This window comes from Dromiciops gliroides, chromosome 6 (genome assembly GCF_019393635.1).
Source record: "Dromiciops gliroides isolate mDroGli1 chromosome 6, mDroGli1.pri, whole genome shotgun sequence".
NCBI lineage: Eukaryota > Metazoa > Chordata > Mammalia > Microbiotheria > Microbiotheriidae > Dromiciops > Dromiciops gliroides.
The window spans coordinates 127,457,355-127,480,728 of record NC_057866.1 but is presented as its reverse complement, the minus strand read 5'-3'; positions in this window follow the sequence as shown (position 1 = coordinate 127,480,728).

Below are 23,374 nucleotides of genomic sequence, written 5' to 3'. Positions count from 1 at the left end.
AGCTGTGTGGGACAACCCATTTCTCAGGGGTTCACATGCTCCTGTGGGAGTTGGCTAGGAGATGTCATCAGAATGTGTCAGAGGACATTTCCCTGAAGAAGAGAGAGAGTGTGAAACCCCAGCTGGCAGAAGCTGGCAGGAGCTGGCATCCATTTCATTCATGTGGAAAAACCAGCAAACTTAAGACAGTACAGTTGGCAAAAACAAGCATCTCGCATTAGGTGCTGGCTACAGTTGAAAATGTTCCCTGTGGATAAAATCCCCAATTTTAAGAACCAATGGAGCTGTTAAACTCTCTTTTAAAATTTTTTTTGTTTTTGGTGAGGCAATTGGGGTTAAGTGACTTGCTCAGAGTCACACAGCTAGCAAGTGTTAAGTGTCTGAGGCCGGATTTGAACTCAGGTACTCCTGACTCCAGGGCCGGTGCTCCATCCACTGCTCTACCTAGCTGCCCCTAAACTCTTATTCACATGTTCAATTTTTTTTTCATATGATCACACTCCCCATTTTCCATGTTAATGGGAAGAATCATGAATTTGGAATCAAGAGATAGAGGTTTGAATCCCAGGTCTGCCACTAAAGTTCTCAGTCTCAGTTTCTTTCCCAGGAAATTGGGGATAATAGTACTAAGATAACCTATTTCACAGGGTCATTGTGGGCAATAGGTGAGACAACATATGCACAATGCTTTATAACCATGTAACATTATATTAATATATAAATAATTTTGATAATAATCCATACACAGGAGCTTGCCACCATTATCTTTTATATTTTTTACCAAGACCATTTGGCTTATGGAAGAACAAAGGCACCAACATGATTGAAATAAAGGAAGAAAGTGAGGTGAAAACTGTAGAACCTGATAATGCTTTTTCTTTGGTCTCTCTTGGAGGGATGGTAGCAGAAGTCATCAACCAGCCTTCTTTGGGCAATCTGTCCTCCTTATCAGCACACTGGTATCACTGGGGGACATGAATCAGAAAAACAAACAAAAAGCCAGGGAGAGATCAATAGAGTTGTAACTAGGGTAAGATCATTGAAGCTTTGTCTTAGAGCAGTAAAATTGACTGAACTGGGCACACTTCCTCTCTTTCAGCAGCAAAGAGACCCTTTCAGTATCCAGGAGTGTGCTTCCTCCCCTAGTAGTCTCATCCCAGACCCCTTGTCACTGTTTATCCACTATTCCACATACTACGCCTAGAACATCTGTAGCATAGAAACCATATGGTGTCCCAGGGATGGCTTCCTCCCTGCTGGACCATATTCCTGTGCTTTAAATGACCTGCTCTCTCCCCTAATCTCCACATGTCTCAGGAACAAAAACTGTTATAGCTCTAGTGAATCAGGCTTCCAATACGAATAATCAGAGAATCACAGAACCTCATAATTAGAAGTGGGTTCCAAGATCATCTAGTTCAACCTGAACAAAAATCCCCCATACAGCACCCCTAACAAATGGTCATCCATTTGTTGGATATGTCCTTTTAAAGGCTTCCCTAAAAAGTTAACCTACCAAAATGATTCACTTAATTTACACATGCACATATATACATGTCCACATTGTGAAGAATGGGGGTGGGAGAAGAGAATATTTTTTCACTAAAGCAAATGAGTTTAAGCCAAGGGTTTTGACCTGGGGTCCATGGACCCCCAAAGAGTCTATGGATAAATTTCAGGGAATTTATGAACTTGGATGGTAAATATATATATATATATATATATATATGTATATATATCTTTATTTTTCACTAACCTCTAAATGAAACTGAGTACTTCTTTCCATTATTTAAAACAAAATCTTCTGATAAAGGGTCCACAGACTTCACCAGACTACCATGTCACACACACAAAAAAAGTTAAGTATTTTAAACACCTGAGTGTTTCCTGCCTGACCTGACCTGATTTCAAGTATAAAAATGGCATACTTCCCTGTACTGGGTGGTGACAGGTCTGGAAAGTATGAGGATAGATTGGTCAAGGGTGTTTCTCATCTGGTGATGCCCATACACTGAATACTAACTTGCTCCTGGAAAGAAGTCCAAGCGATGCTATGGGGCCATGCTTTCTTTCTTTCTTTCTTTCTTTCTTTCTTTCTTTCTTTCTTTCTTTCTTTCTTTCTTTCTTTCTTTCTTTCTTTCTTTCTTTCTTTCTTTCTTTCTTTCTTTCTTTCTTTTTTTGGTGAGGCAATTGGGGTTAAGTGACTTGCCCAGGGTCACACAGCTAGTAAGTGTCAAGTGTCTGAGGTCGGATTTGAACTCAGGTCCTCCTGAATCCACGGCCAGTGCTCTATCCACCGCGCCACCTAGCTGCCCCTTAACTATGGGGCCATGCTGCCCAGACTGACTGCATAGGTTTAGGTCATCCTGTATCTAAGGTCATATTTGAACTCAGGTCTCCCTGATTCCAGGGCAGCTAGGTAGTGTGGTGGATAGAGCACCAGGCCTGGTGTCAGGAAGATGAGTTCAAATGTGGCTTCAGACATTTACTAGCTGTGTGATCCTGGGGAAGTCACTTAACTCTGCCTCAGTTTCCTCATCTGTAAAATGAGCTGGAGAAGGAAACCACTCCAGTATCTCTGCAAGAAAACCCCAATTGGGATTACAAGGAGTTGGGTTCTCTTTGCTGCTGAAAGGGAGAAAGTGGGGCAGCTAGGTGGCGCAGTGGATAGAGCACCAGCCCTGGATTCAGGAGTACCTGACTTCAAATCTGGCCTCAGACACTTAACACTTACTAGCTGTGTGACCCTGGGCAAGTCACTTAACCCCAATTGCCCTGCAAAAAAAAAAAAAAAGAAGAAAGAAAGGGAGAAAGTGTGCCCAAGGACTGAACAACAATTCTCTGACTCCAAGCCCAGCACTCTAACCATTGTACCACCAACTACCACTAGTGTTGGGAGAGTTCTTTCCTTCCCCAAATTGGCTTGTATTTTCTCAACTGTATATGTGCCCCACCCCAGAAGGTTAACTCTTTGAGGGCAGGGATAGATGATTTTTTTTTTGGTCTTTGTATGCTCAATGCCCAGTTTAGTGTCCTACAGTTAGTAGGTTAATAAAGGTTTGTCAAATTGGGTTGAGTAGGGATGAATTTCTCAACTCTTTCCCTGCAACCAAAGAAAATGATGAGTCCTGAGATTTTTTCATATCATGCTTGATGTAAGCCTGGGTATCTAACATTATCTTGTGGTTTAAAAAAATGTTTTTTGATACTCTGAACCTGAGAAACACAAGTAAAAACACATAAAAACAAACATTTCCAAATACAAAGAACTGAAAAAGAGGCCATGTGCTGGTAAATATTTAACAACCAGCTCTCTGAAAATGCACTTTTAAATTTAACTTGCACTCCCAACATTACCCACCACTTTCTTAAGTCTAGACTAAATTGAGCCCTCCCTCTGTTCTTTAAAGAAATGTTTCCTGGGCGGCCTAACAGTATCACGGTCAAATGCATTCATTGTACAGGAAGCAAACACTTGAAGGGAACCAGGGTGTAACTTTGGTGATTATTTAGTTCAATTCCTTTTGTTTGTCAAGGAAGGAAACTGAGGCCCAGAAGGAAAATGGAAAATCTGTTTTTTCTTAATGTTTTATTGATACTTTCCCCCAATGACTCCCCTCCCCTGGAACTTGTGACATCGAGCACAGTGTTCCTTCTCTGCCTTCTTACTTTCAGACAGGCCTCGCCTAGCAGGCCAATCTCCTTGTTTTTCTTTTGGGGAGTAAGACCGGGCCCCTTGCGCTCTTTCTCCCTCACTGGATCACACCAACCTTTCTAGTGAACAGCCCTTGCAAACAGACTCCTCAGAGAAGTGGAATGCAGAGCCCATTCTCTCTCAGCAGCCTGGCAAGGACTGGCCCCTCCCTGGGCCTCGGGTTCCAGAGCCCACACTCACAGCCTTCACAGTGCACTCTGCCTGGGGAAGAGCTGAGGTGCCAACTGTCCAAATCACCTTCCCTTCTGCTCTCCCAGTTTTGCTGCTGCTGTCCCAGTGCCTTGGCAACCTCATCCGTGCACACAGCCATTCGCCTCTGGGGCCCCATCGAAGAGAACATTTAAGGTCACGAGTCAGGGCTTTGTTCCTGAGGTCCAGCTGGTGGAAAGAACTGCATGTCCCCTGAGGCTTTGGCAATACTTTGACTTCAGGGGGGATACCTTTCCCCATGCAGATTGAAGCACTTTGGCATCAGAGGTGGTCAACAGCATGCACCTCTTTCCCTTCCAATCCATTCTACATACTACTGTCAGACTATTCTTCCTAAAATGGTATTTTTTTTCCTTTTTTACCATGACATTTCCCTACTCCCAACCCTTTAATATTCCCCTTTACCTAAAGGATAAAGCCTAAACTCCTCCCTCTCAGAAATATTGCCTATCTTATTCATCCAACGTTGTTTCCCAGTAGATCCAATAAATATTCTCTACTCTAGCCAAGCCATTCTCTGTCTGCCCACAAGTTCTGCTCATTTCCATCTCTGTACTTTTGTTTATGGTCAGAGATGAAGCTAGCAATTTTAGCACCTGGGCCAAGCAGAATAAAATGCACCTGCAAATCAACTTTATAATTCATGATTTGAAAATAGCACAAGAAATAAATTAGACAAATTCAGTTCAGCAGAAGGGATGAATAATTGCTGGAGTGACTTCTTACTGGTTATTATGTTTTGTGCCCTCTAAATTTCAGCACCTGGGGATTCTGTCTCCATGTTCTAAGTATTATTCAGTTTATTCTCTCCCTTCACCCATTAAATTTCTTCTCTTTTCCTTCTCTCTGTACATATCTCACCTGCTTTTCAAGGCTTGCCTTTAGTCCCACACCCTGAAAGTCTGCTAGAATGATTCCAGGCTACATTCATTTTTCCTTTTTCTTAATTTTCCCAAATAGAATTGAGATCTAGTCAATGCCACATAACAAAGGTTATCAGAAGCTCTCTTGGAACTGTTTTGTGTGTCAATTTTGTGTTCTGAGCTAGATTGTAAACTCCTGGTGGGTAGGGACAAAGTTTTAGCCATCTTTAGTCTTTCTTAAAATGCCTATCATAGCTCTGAACACAGCATATGTCCTGTTTCACATTGACTGATTCTGGCATGAAGAAGGGGAAAGCACATGGATTCACGCTTGTTAAGAAATATCTTTATAATCTTGAATCTTCTAGCTAGAAAAGGAACCTTAGAAGTCAACTCGTCCCAATTTGTCCATTTTACAGATATGGAACCCAAATCTCATACAGACCAAGTGAATTGAGTAATAAGATCATATAACTAGTTATAGACCAGGCCAGGTCTCCTGACTCCCCATCTGGCACTTTACAGACTATAATCTCCCTCATGAATAAGAAGCAGCAAATACTTTACAGCCATAGCTTCATTAATTTTTCCACGGACCAAATTGTTGTTTTATGGTAAATTAATTTCATAGGCTTTAACTCCCTGACTATGTCTGTTCAGAAAATGTTTATTTCTATTACACTCAAGATGATGAGGAATCATTAAAGAGAGGAATGTTTAAAGCTCGATTCTCTTGGCTCTTCTCTCTCCTGACACCGAGATAAATGCATTTTTGAAAAGATATAGAAAAGCTGAAATGTATCCTGAAGGGGATAAGCAGAATAGTGAAAGGATCGGCAAAGATGCCGTGCAGGGATGGATTGGGGGGATGGGGAATATTTAAACTGGAGAAGACTGCGGGGAGATCTGATAGGTGTTTTCAAGTATTTGAAGTGCTATGTGAACGAGAGACGTGACTTTCCCCGCTTTGTCCAAGAAGGGAAACCCAAAAGCAAATGGGTAGAAGTTGCAGAGAAGCCGATTTAAGGTCACTGGAAAGAAAAGTGTCCTTACAACGAGAGCTGCCTAAAAGTAGTATGGCTGCTTCAGGAGACTGTGGGTTTCCTCCTGTGGGAGGTCTCAGTGGAGATGACCTGAATAAGGGATTCTTGGTCACACCCAAATTTAACTAGATGACCTCGGAATTTCCTATCAATCAACCCTGAGATTCTGAGTTTCTGGGAAACCAGCAACTTGCATATGGCTGGGGTGGAGAAAGGGGGGGAGGGGAGAAAATGTTGTTCCACAAATATTTTTTGATTTGAAGTGGAAATTACAAATCGCTCAAGGTGCGGCAACTTTAATGACTTTTTTTTCCTTTAAAAAATGCAAGGGGGAAATTTTTGTAAAGACAACTTTACTTATTTAAATGAAGATTGTACCCAGGGGAATTGAACTTATAAATCCCGTTTTGATTCTACTTTCCGTTGTTCAGTTGCAATCAATTGAATGGAAATGTCTTTTTGTTTAAACTACCCAAGAGGAAAATCTGAAAACAAATTCCAACCCAATATATTCTCCAAAGTTTAAGAGCTTCATGCTAAGAGAGAGACAGAGACAGAGACAAAGAGACAGAGAAGGATACAGAGAGAAGGAGGAAAAGGAGGAGGAAGGGAGGAGAAAAGAAAAAGGAAAGGAAAGAGAGAATCAATGACTATTTCATTCAAATGATGAGTTGGAAGAATAGAAGACTCAAGAAGAGAATGATGGTCCAAATAGCTCCTTACCATAAAGGCAATCATGGTGAGAGTGAATAGCTACAATAAATCTCTCAATATGCTTCCCAATTATTTGCCAACAAATTTAGGAGTTTTCCCCATCTTTGAGGGATGCAATCCAAATATAAAGGCCACAGCCCTTAGAGAAAGAGGCTGGACACAACAAAAAGTACACATGTGGACACTATTGAACAAAGGACTCCATCAAATACAAGAGTGATAATAAATGTCTCTCAGAAAGGTTGCATAGCTGCCTGCTTCTGTATCCACGGTTCCAAGGCAAGGTTTGCAGCCAGTGTTCGTGCTAAAATATCTTCATTCATTGTTGACCATGATTTAAAACACTGATCCTGCACACACTTTGTTTGCCAGACAAGAATTGAGACCAATCTTCCCCGTGACGCCTCTCCTCTTCCCTCACCCACATCCCTACCCCTAGGCTTCTGTGTGCTTCACCATGGAGCCAAATCTCTTTGACAAGCAAAAGGTGGGGAAATAACAAAGAATGACAGCATCACAGAGTTAGAAAGGAGCTCAGAGGACTTTTAACCTAAGCTATAACTGATAAAGAATCCCCTCTACAGTATTCCTTACAAGGGGTCACCTAATTTTTGCTTGAAGACCTCCCGTTAGGGAGAACACACTTTTCATAAAAATAAAAAAATTTAAAAACCATGCGCAGGGGACACAACCTTATTTAGATCATCCCCATTCATAGCTTTGGAGTCATAATCATAACAGCTACCATTCATATAGCATTTTAAGGTTTGCAAAGTGCTTTACAAATAATATTTCGTTTGATCCTTACAACACCCCTGGGAGGCAGGTGCTATTATTATTTCCATTTTGTAGATAAGCAAACTGAGGAAGACATATGTTAAGGGACTTGCCCAGGATCACATAGCAAGTAATGTCAGGCTGGATTTGAACTCAGGTCTTCTTGACTCTAGGTCCAGTGCTCTATCCACCTAGGACCCCCTCTTCCCCCTTTATTCAATAACTACCAAGTGCTCTTGATTCTTACTTGGCAACATCTCTCACAGTTGTACAGTTGGTTGGTGATGCCTCTATTACCCCTTGACTGAGCTATTATATAGCTTCTTTAATTCTCTCTAATTTACCCTCTACGCAGCTGCCAAGTTAATTTTCCTGAAAGAAAAGAACATCAATTAATCATTTTTTAAAATATAGAGAAGATGGAAGTTCAGAAGGGAGCACTATGATAAATTTGAACTATAAAAAACCTTAACTCTCCACAAAAGTATATTTAGTGGAGGGGCAGCTAGGCGGCGCAGTGGATAGAGCACCGGCCCTGGAGTCAGGAGGACCTGAGTTCAAATCCAATCTCAGACACTTAACACTTACTAGCTGTGTGACCCTGGGCAAGTCACTTAACCCCAATTGCCTCACTAAAAAAAAAAAAAAAAAGTATATTTAGTGGAGCAGTGGCCCTGGATTCAGGAGTACCTGAGTTCAAATCTGGCCTCAGACACTTAACACTTACTAGCTGTGTGACCCTGGGCAAGTCACTTAACCCCAACTGCCTCACTAAAAAAACAAAACAAAAGTATATTCAGTGGAGATTCATGGCTCATATTCATTTTTCTCTTTCTATTCTTTGTATAAGGAAATTGTCTTTGTTGTTGTTTGTCAGGTTTATAACAATGAAAAGAAAAAAATTTTAAATTTCCACCTATGATATCTGACCATGTCACTTTGATGCTCTGTAAACTTTGATGCTCTACTGCCTAGAGGATATGATAGGGCCTATTCAGCTAGTCATTTTAGGCCTGTCATGATTCTTGTCCAGCCTTTTTTCCATCTCACTTAACTCGTACGATATGTTCCACCAAAACTGTACTACTGACTGTTCCCTGAGCTCAGCATTCAGGGACTATTTCTTTTTTATCTTTGTGTTCCAAGAGCTGGCATTGTGCCTTGAACAGAGTAGGTATCCATAAATATCTGCCGAATTATTATATTTCACTTTTGGACAGCTGTAATTGTTAGGAAGCTTTTCCCTGACATCAAACCTGAATCTGCCTCTCTGCCTCCCTCCTCCTTCTCTTGGCTCTGCCTCCGGGGGCCAAGCAAAAGAAATCAAATCCTGCTCTTACATGAGAACCCTTGGAATATGGGAAGGCAGGCATCACGGCTCTCCCAAGCTTTCTCTTCTCCAAGTTCTCAGTTCCTAATGAGGCAGCAGATAAAGTGCTAGATGTTGAATGAGGAAGACTGGTGGTCAAATTCTGTCTCTGACACTACCTGTGTGACCCTGGGCAAGTCACTTAACTGCTGTTTGCCTCAGTTTCCTCATCTGCAAAATGGCCCCAAACTCACAGGATTATTGTAAGGATCAAATGAGATAACACAGTAAAGAACTTTGCAAACCTTAAAGTAGTTTTTATATGTTGTTGTTATTATTATTAATATTATTATTATCCAACCAAATTCTGTATGGCATGATCTCTTTGTGTCATCCTGTTTACCCTCTTCTAGACTCTTTTTAGCTTATGAATATCTTCCTTAGAATACAATGCCGAGAATTAAGCATAATATGCTAGATGTCTGATCAGGCCAGAGTGCAAAGAGATGCTGGCCACCCATGTTCTGGATGCTGTGCTTCTCCTAATGTAGCCTAAAGATGCCTTTTTGGCTACTGCGGTGCACTGTTGACTCATACAAAGCGATGCAAACCACTCATGTCCCAGCTTTTTTTCAGCAGGAAAGGGGAAGGAATTGGACAGCAGTTCCAGAGGGAGGTGGTGAGGGGGTTATATCTATTGCTATCTACACATCACTTTAGGAAATTGGATCCCTCATTGGACTGAAGGCCTATGTCTTGGAATTAGGGTGTCTGGGTTAAATAATTTCAATTTAGGCTATTCAAGGTTGAGCAATGGGGCAGGCTGATCTTTTTATGCAAGATGCCAAACTAACAGGTCCAGACTTTGTTAAGGGCTAAAATTCTAGCTAGTCTGTCTAAAATATCCAATGAGTGGTCGCCAATAAATTATAAGCTTTAGCAAGAGTTAGACTTTTAAGCGTTTATTAAGGAGAATAAGAATTTGGTAAAGGGAGAGAGAAAGGCCTAGATTTCTATCTATTAAAGGGAGAGCACATTTCTAGCTCCGCTCTCCACCAGAGTCCAAAGGCCAGACCCTGAGCCCGAGCGCCATTCTCTTCTTTCCTCCTCCCACTAGCCCGCGTCACTTCCTGACGCCAAAGAAAAGACTCCTGGTCTTGCCCTCAAAGACCTTCGCTTCATGGGCGGAACTCTTCTACAGTAAGTCTCCAGCAGGTGGCGTTATTCCAATCGTTACAACTTAAAGGCACCAAATAGAAAGTGGAGGAGGAGGAAGAGAAGGAGCAAGAGGAGGAGCAGGAGGAGGAGGAGGAGGAGGAGGAGAAGAAGAAGAAGAAGAAGAAGAAGAAGAAGAAGAAGAAGAAGAAGAAGAAGAAGAAGAAGAAGAAGAAGAAGAAAGAATTGTTGATGCTTTTTGTTTGTTTGTTTTTTTGCAGGGCAATGAGGGTTAAGTGACTTGCCCAAGGTCACATAGCTAGTAAGTGTCAAGTGTCTGAGGCCAGATCTGAACTCAGGTCCTCCTGAATCCAGGGCCGGAGCTTTATCCACTGCACCACCTAGCTGCCCCCTGTTGATGCTTTTTAAAAAAGCATCACGTGGGCAGCTAGATGGCGCAGTGGTTAAAGCACCGGCCCTGGACTCAGGAGTACCTGAGTTCAAATCCGGCCTCAGACACTTGACATTTACTAGCTGTGTGACCGTGGGCAAGTCACTTAACCCCCGTTGCCTAAAAAAAAAAAAAAAAAAAAAAAAGCATCACGTTCACTTCCTAATGACATTCCACATGTCCCCACTGCAACTCCAAAGCACAAGGCCAGATAGAATCCTCTCTTATAACAAATAAGTAGGGACAAACAAAGCAAAGCAATACATCAGCTATGGCTGACATTGTATGCCTTATTCCATACCTATGGTCTACCACCTCTCTGCTGGGAGAAGGAAAAGTTTGCTTTACCATCAGTCCTCTGAAGCCACTGCATTGATCAGAGTTCTGATATCTTTCAGTGTTATTTTCCTTTCCATTACTGAGGTCTTTGTGTAAATGGTTCTCCTGGGTTTGCTTATTTCACTCTGCATCAGTTTAAACAAGTTCTCCCAGGTCTTCCTGAATTTTTCATGTTTGTTATTTTTTCTAAGATAGTAATATGCCATTATATTCATATACACAGGGCATCAACTTTGCTTGAAACTATATACTAACACAAAAAGTACTGTGAGAAATATTTTGGTGTACACGGGCCTTTTTTACCCTTATTTATCATTAGTCCCCTGGGGTGTATTCCTATTAGTGGTATTACTGGCTCAAAGGGTACATACAGTTGAATGACTTTTCTAATAGAATTCCAAATTATTTTCCAGAACAGCTGGACCAATCCCCACCTCTACCAACAGTGCATTACAGTATCCGCCTTCCCAGGGCCCCTCCAGCCCTTGTCATTTCTGTCTTTTTCTTGTCACCTTTGCCATTCAGCATCAGACTTAAAGAAGATCTGGAAGTAGGTTTTGCAGATCATCCTAAATCCAAACTCCAGTGGCCATGCCGGGCTGTGTGAGGAAGGCTGACTTTGCCCTGCCTCCAGCCTCCATGCCACCTCTTGCAATTTACTTTGTGGCAATTCCCACATTCTCAGTGCTTCCTGAATGATTTATGCTAAAGCTGATTTTGCTGGGAGACTTATACTTGGCTTGTCTCCTTTTAATAAAGTATGGTAACATGTTGTAATTCTGATGCTTTTATCTTTTGGAGGGGGTGGAGAAGGATGTGATTGTGTGGTTTTGATTTTTACAAGAGATAGGGTGCCTCATTTTAGCTCCCCTTCACACTTCTCCCCCTACCTCCAACACACACTATAATAGATCTGGTTGACACACTCAAAATTTAATTAACACCTAGGCTGTATTTAACTTTGCCAAGATAGCATCATAAGCGTCAAAGTGAATTCTGAGCACATTCTTTCAACCCTGAAAGGGGGAGTTGGTGAATCTGGGGTACAGCAAGTACTTTTGACTTCCAGATTTTAGATTTGAACCCAACCAAGCCAGTGAGGGTCAAAATGCTATTCTTTCTTTCTTTTTTTTTTTTGCTGGGCAGTTGGGGTTAAGTGACTTGCCCAGGGTCACACAGCTGGTAAGTGTTAAGTGTCTGAGGCCAGATTTGAACTCAGATCCTCCTGAATCCAAGGCTGTTGCTCTATCCAATGCTATTCTTTCTTGATGGCTACTTGAGATCTTCAATGAAGTAAGTAGACTGTTGATTTCTTAGTGACCATTCATTCATTCATTCATTCATTCAACAAGCATTTCTCAAGCTCCCACTGTATGGAAGATTGTAGGAATATTAACTGAGACTACCCTGGTGTCCACTAGCTGAAAGCCAAGTATGCTATATTTCACCCCTCTCCAAGAGTTCTCTGCTACCCTTAACTGGGTTGAAGGGTGTCTAGGTTCTCTGTCCTTGGCTCTAGCCCACACTGATAATGTTTCTTCATTTTAGGGAGTCTTCTGTACCCCAGTTCCATTTAACACTTGACAGTCAGGTTAGCTTTTACAAAAGAATATTTATCTCAAAGGTATACTATGACATATATGCAAACATTCCCCCAATACTTGGGAACATAATCACCACCCTGCACCACCTCAGTCTGTGGAGGAAAAAAGTATTAGATTCTCAGCTTAGTTCAGTTCCCATACAGCAAGGTCCCACCAAATACCAAGGCCAAAGCACCTACCTCCTTGGGTTTGTCTCAGGGCATCCCTGTTGGGCTGGCTAGTTGCAACGTAGGGCCTCAAATCCTGCCTCAAAGGTCACCATAGCTCCCTGATTCCGGGGTCTGTGCCCACAGCTGAAAACGACAAACAACACAGACCAAAACCGAAGCCCAGGCCATTTCTCAGGACAACAGGGCCCCTAAAGCCAGTGGGGGATAGAAGGGAAGGTAGCTCATTGGATCATGGCACCTATGTTGTGGGTGAACAGGACCTTCACCTTTTCCGGACTTCTCTAGAAAGAGAGAAAGAGTGGCCCATTCTGATTGCTTGCAGCTTGTTCTGGCTACACAATCATTTGAAAGAGGCTGTTATCACCTATGTGGTAGAGGAATGAAAAATGTCTTCTACCAGAAGCTGGTCCCAGGCCTCTCTCAGGTGGGAATCTGCAGGCTAGGTGATCTGGGCATGTGCAAAACTGGGCTACCTATCCAAAGGAAAAAAAAAAAAAGTCCCTGCTTTAAAAGAACTTGCATTCCACTGGAGAGAAGCAACGTGTAGTCAGGCAAATAAACACAAAATACACGCCAAATAAATGTTAAGTAGTTTGGGGCAGGGGGAGCAGTCATTGGGAGATTCCAGAAGGCCCTCTTGCAGGACGGGGCACTGGGACTGAGACTTCAATGGAATTTCCAAGAGGTAGAGGTCGGTAGGGCAGCATTCCAGGCATAGCCTTTGCAAAGGGTGGAGACCTAAGACATCAAGTAGGCCATTTTGAGTAAGATATAGAGTGGATGGGAGGAGTAACATGAAATCAGCTTGGTCTGATTCTGTCCTTAATAAATGACATCCTATGGTCCCTGAGGGAAGTCCAAGGGGGGCATTATATATAGGACTCAACACATTTAAATCCTACCAACATTAGGTTGAATCTGGGCTGAAGAAACCTCTTTGGTCACTAAGAAATAATGCTCCTCATCTTTCACTGAGGAGTTCAGGTTCCTTTGGAGCTATCATTAGATCAAACTGTAAAAAAGCCGTGAATGGGAGGGCTTAGTAAAGTGGGATGGCTTTATGGCCGGGAATGCTGACTGGCTGGACTAATTGTCATCTAGCTAGCTGACTTTTATTGTATTTTACATCTGATCTGGATTCTATCCAAACCCAAGTAATGATGAATCATGTCGTAACAAGGTTCTATAATGTCTCTTTTTTCCCATACAGTAAAGGCACAGGGTGCTACCCATAGCCCTCAGTGTATGCTGAGCTCCAGGGGTCCTCACTGAACATGACACTTTTTTCATTGGCCATCCTCCAAGCCCGGGATGCCCTCCCTCCTTCTGCCTTCTGCCTTTTCTTCTTCTTTCATCTTATTGAAAGTCTTCTGCAAGGGGGCAGCTAGGTGGTGCAGTGGATAAAGCACCAGCCCTGGATTCAGAAAGACCTGAGTTTAAATCCGGCCTCAGACACTTACTAGCTGTGTGACCCTGGGCAAGTCACTTAACCCCCATTGTCCCGCCAGAAAAAAAAAGAAAAGTCTTCTGCAAGAAACCTTTTCCAGTCCTCCTTAATTTTAGCGCCTTTTCTCTGAGATTATTTCCAATTTATCCCGTATATATCTTATTTGTACACAATTGTTTGCATATTGTCTCCCTGATTAGACTGTGAACTCCTCCAGAGCAGGGACTGGTTTTTGTCTTTCTTTGTATTCTCAGTGATTAGCATGGTTCCTGGTAAACAGTGGGCACTTTAAATGCTAGTTGGCTGACTTAGTAGGCATTTAATAAATGTTTGCTAGATTATTAAAACAAAGAAAAACTGAAATACTTCTCACTTCTTGCTATGGGAATAGTAATCAAACCAATACTTTCATTGCTACAAGCAAGAGGAGATAATTAACCAATCTGTGACTCCCCTCCCCATCCCAGGGACTTTCCAGAACAAAACTTCTCCCCCTGAACATTAAATACTGATATATATTCTCTCTCCTAAAATGTCAACTCCTTGAGGGAAAGGACTATTTCCCATTATTATTTATATTCCTAGAACCCAGAACCATGCCTGACACAGAGTAGTCATTTTTAACAAGCCTTTTCATCCATTCAATGAAAACAGACATATTTTGCCCGGTGGTGTTTTTGGTGCCAGAAAAGTCAAGTAAGTGACATGTATTTATTTCACATCAACTCAGACAGTTGGGTGGTGCAGTGGACAGAGCTCTGGGCTTGGAGTCAGGAAAATTAATTTCCTGAGTTCAAATATGGCCTCAGACACTTACCAGCTGTGTGATTCTGGGCAAGTCACTTCCCCCTATTTGCCTCAGTTTCCTCAACTGTAAAATGAGCTGGAGAAGGAAATGGCAAACCACTCTAGTATTTTGCCAAAAAAACAACAACCCCAAATGGGGTCATGAAGAGTCAGACACAACTGAAAAATGACTAAGCTATATTAGTCCTTCTATTATTAATTAGACTTTTGATGGCTAAAGCAAGCACAATACTATGTGGTCAAGAAAAGCTTATTGCATTGAATTGTTGAATTAAATGTGTAATATTAAATATTTCTCATGAGTCTATCTTTGCTGAAGTAGTTGGGAAAGTTTTCACATAGGAATTGGAGACTTAGCTGGGCTTTGAAAGACAGAAGAGATTAGAAGAGATTTTTTTAAAAGCCACTGAAACTAGAAATAGAAAATATTTCCTTCTATATGGAGGCATGGGTACAGGTATGCTCAGGCACACCCTAAAATTTTTCCCAAAAAGGTGGCTTTGTGCTTTTAAAAACACATGCTCTGCTCTTTTTAAGTATTCATTATTGTATTATGCGAAAGACTAGACTTTAGTTAAATTTTAGTTTTTCTAGCTTGGTGAATACAAGTAATGTCCTGCAATAAATAAATGTTCACCTTTTAAATATAATAAAACCTAAAATTCCCTGGGAGCTCACCTAATGAAATGTTCTGTGAATGCCTTTGCTTCTGTATATCAAATCACTTAAATATATTTTAAAATACCACCTAAAAATAAAAATACTCTGTCATTCTGGTCATAAGAAGAAAGGAAGGAAGGACAAAAGAAAGAAAAAGATAGAAAGAAAGAAAAAGAAAAGGAGGGAGGGAGAAGGAAGGAAGAAAGAGAGGGAGAGAGAGGGAGGGAGGAGGAAGAGAGAGAGAGAGAGAGAGAGAGAAGGAAAAAAGAAAGTTATGACTTTTCTAATTTGATTACCTATTTCATAATTTCCCCACAGACATTTTTAAATTCTTCTAAGGCATGAGCAATAGTGTGGGGGAAATAGATAGGGAGATATCCCTGGAGTGGGAAAGCCTGGGGTTCAAGCCCTGCTCTGACATATACTGACTGTGTGACTCTGGACAGGTTACTGAGCTTCTCTGCTCCAGGCAGCTCTTTAAGGGTCTCAGTTGCAGAAAATGTGCTGTCAGCATTAATAGAGGATGTTTCCTTAATGGTAAATCCCCAGTACTGGTGAAAGGTCTAGTCCCATCCCTCCTAGTCTAACACCCACCTGAAGTTCAAAGGCAAGGTGATGACCTTTGAGAGGTCTGCTCCTTCCTTTCCCTCTACTTCCCTTTTCAGGATCCCCAAGTCATTCTCCCTCAGTCTCTAATGGCCTCCACCATTAGGTACCTGAGTAGCCCACCAGCTGGTGAGAACCCCAGGCTTCATCTGTAGATCCTCTTTCTGCATTGGAGGACTGTATTAGAGCTGAAGCAGGCAATCCCCATCCTCACAGACCATGTAGGAGCAATATGGCAGTTGGCATTGCTGGATTTAATGGATCATGGCTTCATCTGAAACAACTCATGGAAACTTGGGTCAAACTAAAAGGTGATTTTTTTTTGAAGCGCTATGGGAGACTAGAAGAGAACAAATAAAAATCTCCAGGCTCTAGGAAACACAAAGGGAGTTGACCACCATTTCTGATGCTAATTAATAAAAAGAAAGAGAGACATATATCTTAAAGGCTTTTGGATAATGAGCTGGTGGGGAAATTGGGCCATTTTCCAGTACTTCAAGGAAAAAACAATATTGAGATAGTTTCCTAGGAGGGAAAAAGAATGTCATTTAAAGGCAAATCTAAAAAGAAAGTAGATGTGTATGTTCTAGTTCTTTTTCAATTTTTCCCATTTGGAAGGACAGGAAAGCAACTGAATATGAATAACTATGCTGTTAAGTCAGTCATTCTCAGGATTTTAGAGCTCTGGGAAATAACTGGCTGTGTGGGCAGGTAAACACACACACACACACACACACACACACACACACACTTGCTTTCTCACTCTCAAAGGGACTGCTTGTTTTAAAAGATAAATTGTCCTGCTCAGGACTCACACCATAAAGACAGTGGGAAAGAGATTGTCCACCCACTGTCCTACCCATCTCCAAAACTCCATTCCAACTGGTAGCTGAGAGGGAGCTTGGATTATCTTTTGTTTTTGTTTTTGTTTTGCAGGACAATGAGGGTTAAGTGACTTGCCCAAGGTCACACAGCTAGTAAGTGTCAAGTGTCTGAGCCCAGATTTGAACTCAGGTACTCCTGAATACAGTACCACTGTGCCATCTAGCTGCCCCCTTGGACTATCTTTTGCAAAAGGGATCACTTTAGAATGAGAAAGAATATACATAGACAAGTGTAGGGAAGTGAGGCTTTGCCTGTCCTGATATATGACAAGGAGAATTGAGTCTAAACCTGAGGAAGGGTTGGGGTACTCTTACTAAGTCCTGTGGATATCCATCTAATACAGAGGCATGGAGTGAGGTGTGTATAGCATGCTGGACTTGGAAAACTGTTGTTGTTTAGCCATTTTTACTCATATCTGACTGGTTGTGACCCTATTTGGGATTTTTTTGGCAAAGATATAGGAGTGGTTTGCCATTTTCTTCTCATTTAACAGGTGAGGAAACTGAGGCAAATAAAATTAGGTAACTTGTTCAGGTTCACACAGCTAGTAAGTATCTGAGGTCACATTTGAACTCAGGTCTTCCTGACTCCAGGGCCAGCACTCTATCCACTGTACTACCTAGCTGCCTCTGGAATTAGTAAGACTAGGATTCAAATCCTGCCCCTAATACTAGATGTGTGACCATGGTCAAGTCATTTCCCTTTTCTGACCCTCAGTGTCCTTGCCTATAAAATGAATGGACCTAAAACTGCATTTAGCTCCTTTTGGAAACTACATTTAGCTTCCTTTCAATTTCTGTCTAATCTATAGCAAAGACAGAGCAGTTCTTTTAACTGTACTATGATAATCTCCCAAAGACCCTTCTGCTCAATGTGAGAATGAAGTTGTTCAATGACAATCTTTAGTCAAGTGAGAAATAAAACATCTGCAACCTTTTACAGACTTTGGGCAGGGCCTTATCTCAATCCCTATTCTTATTGGTAAGTCTGGTTCCCAGAGCAAGGCCATATCTCACCGCCTGAGAGTCCTAAGGTACCTATGAGGGTTTAGGCTATGTCTTTCATACCTTTGGTTTGGCCACTATTCTGGTGTTTTCCTTAATATCAATTGCTAGTGTTTACAACTATGGTGTAATTAACCAGGGGGCAGATAGGTAACTGGACACAATGCCAGGCCTGGAGTCAGGAGGATTCATCTTCCTGAGTTCAAATCTGGCCTCAGACACTTACCAGCTGGGTGAGCCTGGGCAAATTACTTCACCTAGTTTGTTTCAGTTTCCTCATCTGTAAATGATCTGGAAAAAGGAAATGACAACATCATTTAACCAATTAACATCAACTAGCTTTTTCAAAGGGATATTTACTGGGAGATATAGCAAGAACAGAAATATAAACCCGTGTTTAGGGGGCACACACTTCTCTATAGCATCTTAGATCCTTACTAGCTGTGCGAACCCGGACAAGCTACATAATCCTATTTGCCTCAGTTTCCTCACCTGTTAAATGAGAAGGAAACGGCAAACCACTCCTGTATCTTTGCCACAAAAATCCCAGCATCTCTAAAACCCCAAAATGGGGTCACAAAGAGTCAGACATGACTGAACAACAACACCATTTAACCAATTAACATCAACTAGCTTTTTCAAAGAGATATTTACTGGGAGACATAGCAAGAGCAGAAATATAAACCCATGTTTAGGGGGCACACACTTCTCTATAGCACCTCAAACCCTGGGGAGCACAGACTCAAACTTAAAGGTTGCTGCAAAGCATTTGCTCCACCAAGTTCACTTCAAATGTGGCATCTGAGAAATAGACAAATCTCTTGTTGGCTTACAGAAATCTTTGTGTAGTTCCATTGTGAAGCTAGGTCAAGTAAGTCACTCAGGACTTCACTCCTCATCACGCTTGACTTCCTGGCCAAGTTCCTGGACCCCGGGGGCTCTTAGCTTTTGGAAGCTTACAAGGTCACAGCCTGGTCTGTTCCGTTTCTAATATTCCTTCACAAAAAGAAGGAAATAATAGACATAACAGGGACAAAAGCAACAGCAGGGGCATGAGCTCATGGCTTCATTTCATCCCGGCTGGGGAGAGAAGGCCCTTGGCACAATCCTCACCTGGAGACTTACAGCAGTTATTGCCCCCCTCACTACAGTGCAGCCGGGCAGCAAAGAGAAAGAAGTCAAGTCATCCGGGCCTTTTGTATGTAGGCAAGCTTAGCTCTGACTCAGAGTCCCCGGAAAAGCCTTTCTTTCCCTCTTGGTAAGAAGACAGAAACACAGTCCCAGAGTGTCTGCACATGCTCTTCAGAGTCAAATCTATTTATTCCACATCATCGGGCACTTGTAGAAGTAGGCTCACCAGACCCACATGCTGGCAGAACCGAGCCCCAGTCAGTCAGTCCCCTGCTACAACTTGATGACTTTGTGTGTGCTTGTATCCTTTGGGGGTGTTTTCTTGCAAAGGAACAAAAAGTGCTGGAAAGTGAAGAATAAGAGTTTGGGAGAGGGGAGGCCATGAAAGTTCTATAGTGGGGGAAATGGAGACTACAGAAATTATTGCTCATCAGCATGGAGGTATGGGTTGTGCTGCTACTCTCCTGCTTAATAGAGTTATTCTGGCCTGTTGGAGACATCTTTTCAACCCTTCCCCTGCAACTCCCCAATCCATAGAATCTGCTCCCAAGCAACTATATTGGCCTTGGCTTTGAAGTCACACATCTCAGACAGACTGATACTGGATACAAGGTGATGTAGTTTCCTAGGAACTGGCCCTGAAAGCTTCTGACTAATTCCTCTCTGGGTACATCCTCTTTTTCCTTTTCCCAACAACCCCTACCCCCTTAAATCACCATGCATCAGAATTACTCTCTTAAAAATACCCAACTTTAACCCTTGCCTAGCCTTTAGGCTAGGGGATGGGATGGAGGGGCAGCGAGGTGGCACAGTGGATAAAGCACCAGCCCTAGATTCAGGAGGACCTGAGTTCAAATGTGACCTCAGAAACTTGACACTTGCTAGCTGATGACCCTGGGTAAATCACTTAACCCTCATTGCTTCGCAAAAAAAAAAAAAAAAAGAATGGAATGGAGAATGAGTTTAACCCTCAAAGACAGGGAGAGTTATTATTGATAGGTATCAGTAGGGCAGTTAGGTGTCTCAGTGGACAGTGCTAGACTCGGAATAGGGAAGGTCTGAGTTCAAATCCAGATTCAGACACTTAATAACAAGTTACTGCTATATCCCAGAGATATTGTGAAGATAAAATGAGATAAGGAAGAAAGTAAATGAGCATTTATTTAGTGCTTACTATGTGTCAGGCACTATGCTAAAATGCTGGGCATAAAAAAAAATTGAAAAGACAGTCCCTGTCCTCAAAGAGTTTACATTCTAATGAATGTGGGAATACAATACTACAAAACGTTGAAAAGGGGGAGGGAGAATAAAGGACAGATGAAGGTTGGGAGGGAGGAGAAAACCCAGAAGCCAAGAACAGGTCTCTTAGAATAATGGGGGCTAGACTGGGCCTCTCCACAAAATGGGGGCTCTAGGAGAAAGTCACCAATGTGAGAAGGGGGCAGGCCCTACAGAGGGATGTTGCCCGTTGAGAAGGCCACAGGGATGGTTGGATATTTAGGAACAAAGAGATAACATTTGTGAAGCACTTTGCAAACCTAAAAATGCTATCTAAATGCTATGATTATTAATAATTATCATTATTACCTGACTCATGACCACTACAGACGTTGAGACACAGGGGTGAGTGAATTAGTTATGTGTTTTTTCATCAGTAAGAGAGGAGGGGAGATTTGATTAGGGGAGTCCCTGACTAATTGGATGAGTTCCCTAATGAACCTGATGAAATTACAGGGTGTGGGCCCTTGTCTGAAGGCCTCTGAGGGACGCCTCCCCATGGAAGGTGACCTTTCCTGCTTGCCTAGAGGATGCCTGCCCCTGCCCTGCCAGCCTGGGAACTCCTGATGCTTGACTAACTGAGGCTTAAGAGTTTGGACTTTTGTCAAAGGAGTTACCTGCTTCCCATGGCCTATAAAAAACCAAGCTGACAGACTGGTTCATTCGCTCACTCTGAAACTCTTTCCAAGACTCCCTCTTTGCCCTTTCTCTTGCGCCTTCCTCCAGAGTACAGCCAGGGAGGAGAGAGGGGATTTCTTCTTAAGCCCACCTCCAGGTGCAGCTAAGGATGATTTGTACATTCTGTGCTTGCCAGGTGGCCCAAAAGTTATCTTCCTTGATCTCAAATAACTGACCTTCTTTCTGCCATTTTGTTTGCTTCTCTGGGCACAGATCAGAAATGGAATCCTGATAGTGGTTTTTCCCACCACAGTGACGGCAGCAGCTGGGCACTGTTAGATTTCCTAATGAAGCACAAAGCAGAGACAGACATGTGTGTGTTTATTTGGCCCAGAGTTCATGGATAATGTTTTTGGATCCCAAACTCCCGGTGGAAGTAGAGAATTATCAAAGTAGCCCATGAAGCTAAAGAAATCAAGCCACATGAAGGGGGAGGTGGGGGACGAAGGAAGATATAAGGACCTGCTATCTCTGCTATTGCCAGGAATTACTCAGACAATACACATGTGATGTGAAAGGGGTTTCTTTTTCAGCAGCTCCCAAAGTATGTTTGCCTTCCAGGGGAGCCTAAATCAGAGGGTGGTACTTTGAGTTTTGGGGAGACTCTGTGGGAAAGGACTCAATAGAATGCCAAAAGGTTTCCCCCAATAGTCAGACCAAAGTTCAATTCCATTCAAGGGGGAGTTTCTGTGATTTCCATATCTGTTTATGGACTCTTTTTTTTTTTGATGGGGCAATGAGGGTTAAGTGACTTGCCTAGGGTCACACAGCTAGTAAGTGTCAAGTGTCTGAGGCCGGATTTGAACTCAGGTCCTCCTGAATCCAGGGCTGATGCTTTATCCACTGTGCCACCTAGCTGCCCCCTGTTTATGGACTCTTATGAAACTTATATGTATTATTCTCTGAAATAAAATAAAGGCTATTCCATACTTGATTTTTACTTGCTACCTTGAAAGATTGTACAAGAGCAGGAGATGCTAGGGTCTCAGAGGTTATGCTCTATGATCACCACCAGTGCTAACTACTACCAAACTACAAAGAGTCAACCATAGGGTTATGCTTTTGTAGCTGAATGTTTATTGGAGTATAGGGTTGGTCTGTGTGCAGCCCTCACTTCCTTCTTTTTTGCTTTGGAACAAGGGAGCCTCACTGAACATGTGTATTTGTGTAGTGGTATGTGTGTGTGTGTGTGTGTGTGTGTGTGTGTGTGTGTGTGTGTGTGTGTGTGTAATGGGAGAATGGCAGTCGAGGGGATTTCCTGCCAAGACTGATGAAGGTCCTTCAGCAAAACAATTAAGGGAAGAGGTTTTTGCTTACCAATAAAGTGAAAGTCTGATAGAGATTTCTGCTGAGATTTGTAACCATGAAGAAAGACAGATAAGCCAGGCTGGCACCATGGAGGAGACAGTAATTGGAAACAAGGAGAATTGCCTGAAGCAGAGAGGAAAGTCAAGAGTTGCATTTGAGACCAGGAGTGGAAAGACAGAAAACTGAGAACAGCAGGAGGAATTCCCAACATCTCTAATAAGGCTGTTTACATTGAAATAGCCTATACTTCACTTCAACTACAAACAAAACTTGTCTCTATCTTGCTTTGTGTTAGTGTGAGTGTTGTGGAGCTCCTCATTTTCCAAGTGACTAAAGTAGAGAAGAACACTGGATTCACCTAGAAATAAACCCATTTTATTTACTTACTCATTTCTGCCCCAACTGATAGGTAGATAGACAGACATAGATAAATATATCTGGATATGGATATAGATGGATGGATGGATCGACTGATCGATCAATAGATAGATATTTTTAAACTTTTCCGATGCTATTCCTTGCCTGGGTCTGTTAGCATGCTGAGGAACTGAATGTCTGGGCCTGAATTAACCTTTAAAGTTTCCAATTTTCGCATTGTTGGTGGAGCTGTGAGCTGATCCAACCATTCTGGAGAGCAATTTGGAATTATGCCCAAAGGGCAATAAAGCTGTGCATACCCTTTGACCCAGCAATTCCACTTTTAGGTCTTTTGCCCAAAGAAATCATGGAAGGGGGAAAGGGACCCACATGTACAAAAATATTTATAGCTGCTCTTTACGTGGTAGCAAGGAATTGGAAGTTGAGGGGGTGCCCATCAATTGGGGAATGACTGGACAAGTTGTGGTATATGAATACAATGGAATACTATTGTGCTGTAAGAAATGATGAGCAGGAGGAGTTCAGAGAAACCTGGAGGGTCTTGCGTGAGCTGATGATGAGTGAGATGAGCAGAACCAGAAGAACATTGTACACAGTATCATCAACATTGAGTGTTGACCTACTGTGATGGACTATATTCTTCTCACCAATGTAATGGTACAGAAGAGTTCCAGGGAACTCATGATAGAAGAGGATCTCCAAATCCAAGAAAAAAAAAAGAAAGAAAGAACTGTGGAGTATAGATGCTGATTGAACCATATTATTTCTTTTGTTTTGGGTGCTGTTGTGTTTTTTTTTCTATTTTGAGGTTTTGCATCACTGCTCTCATTTTTTCTCTTGTA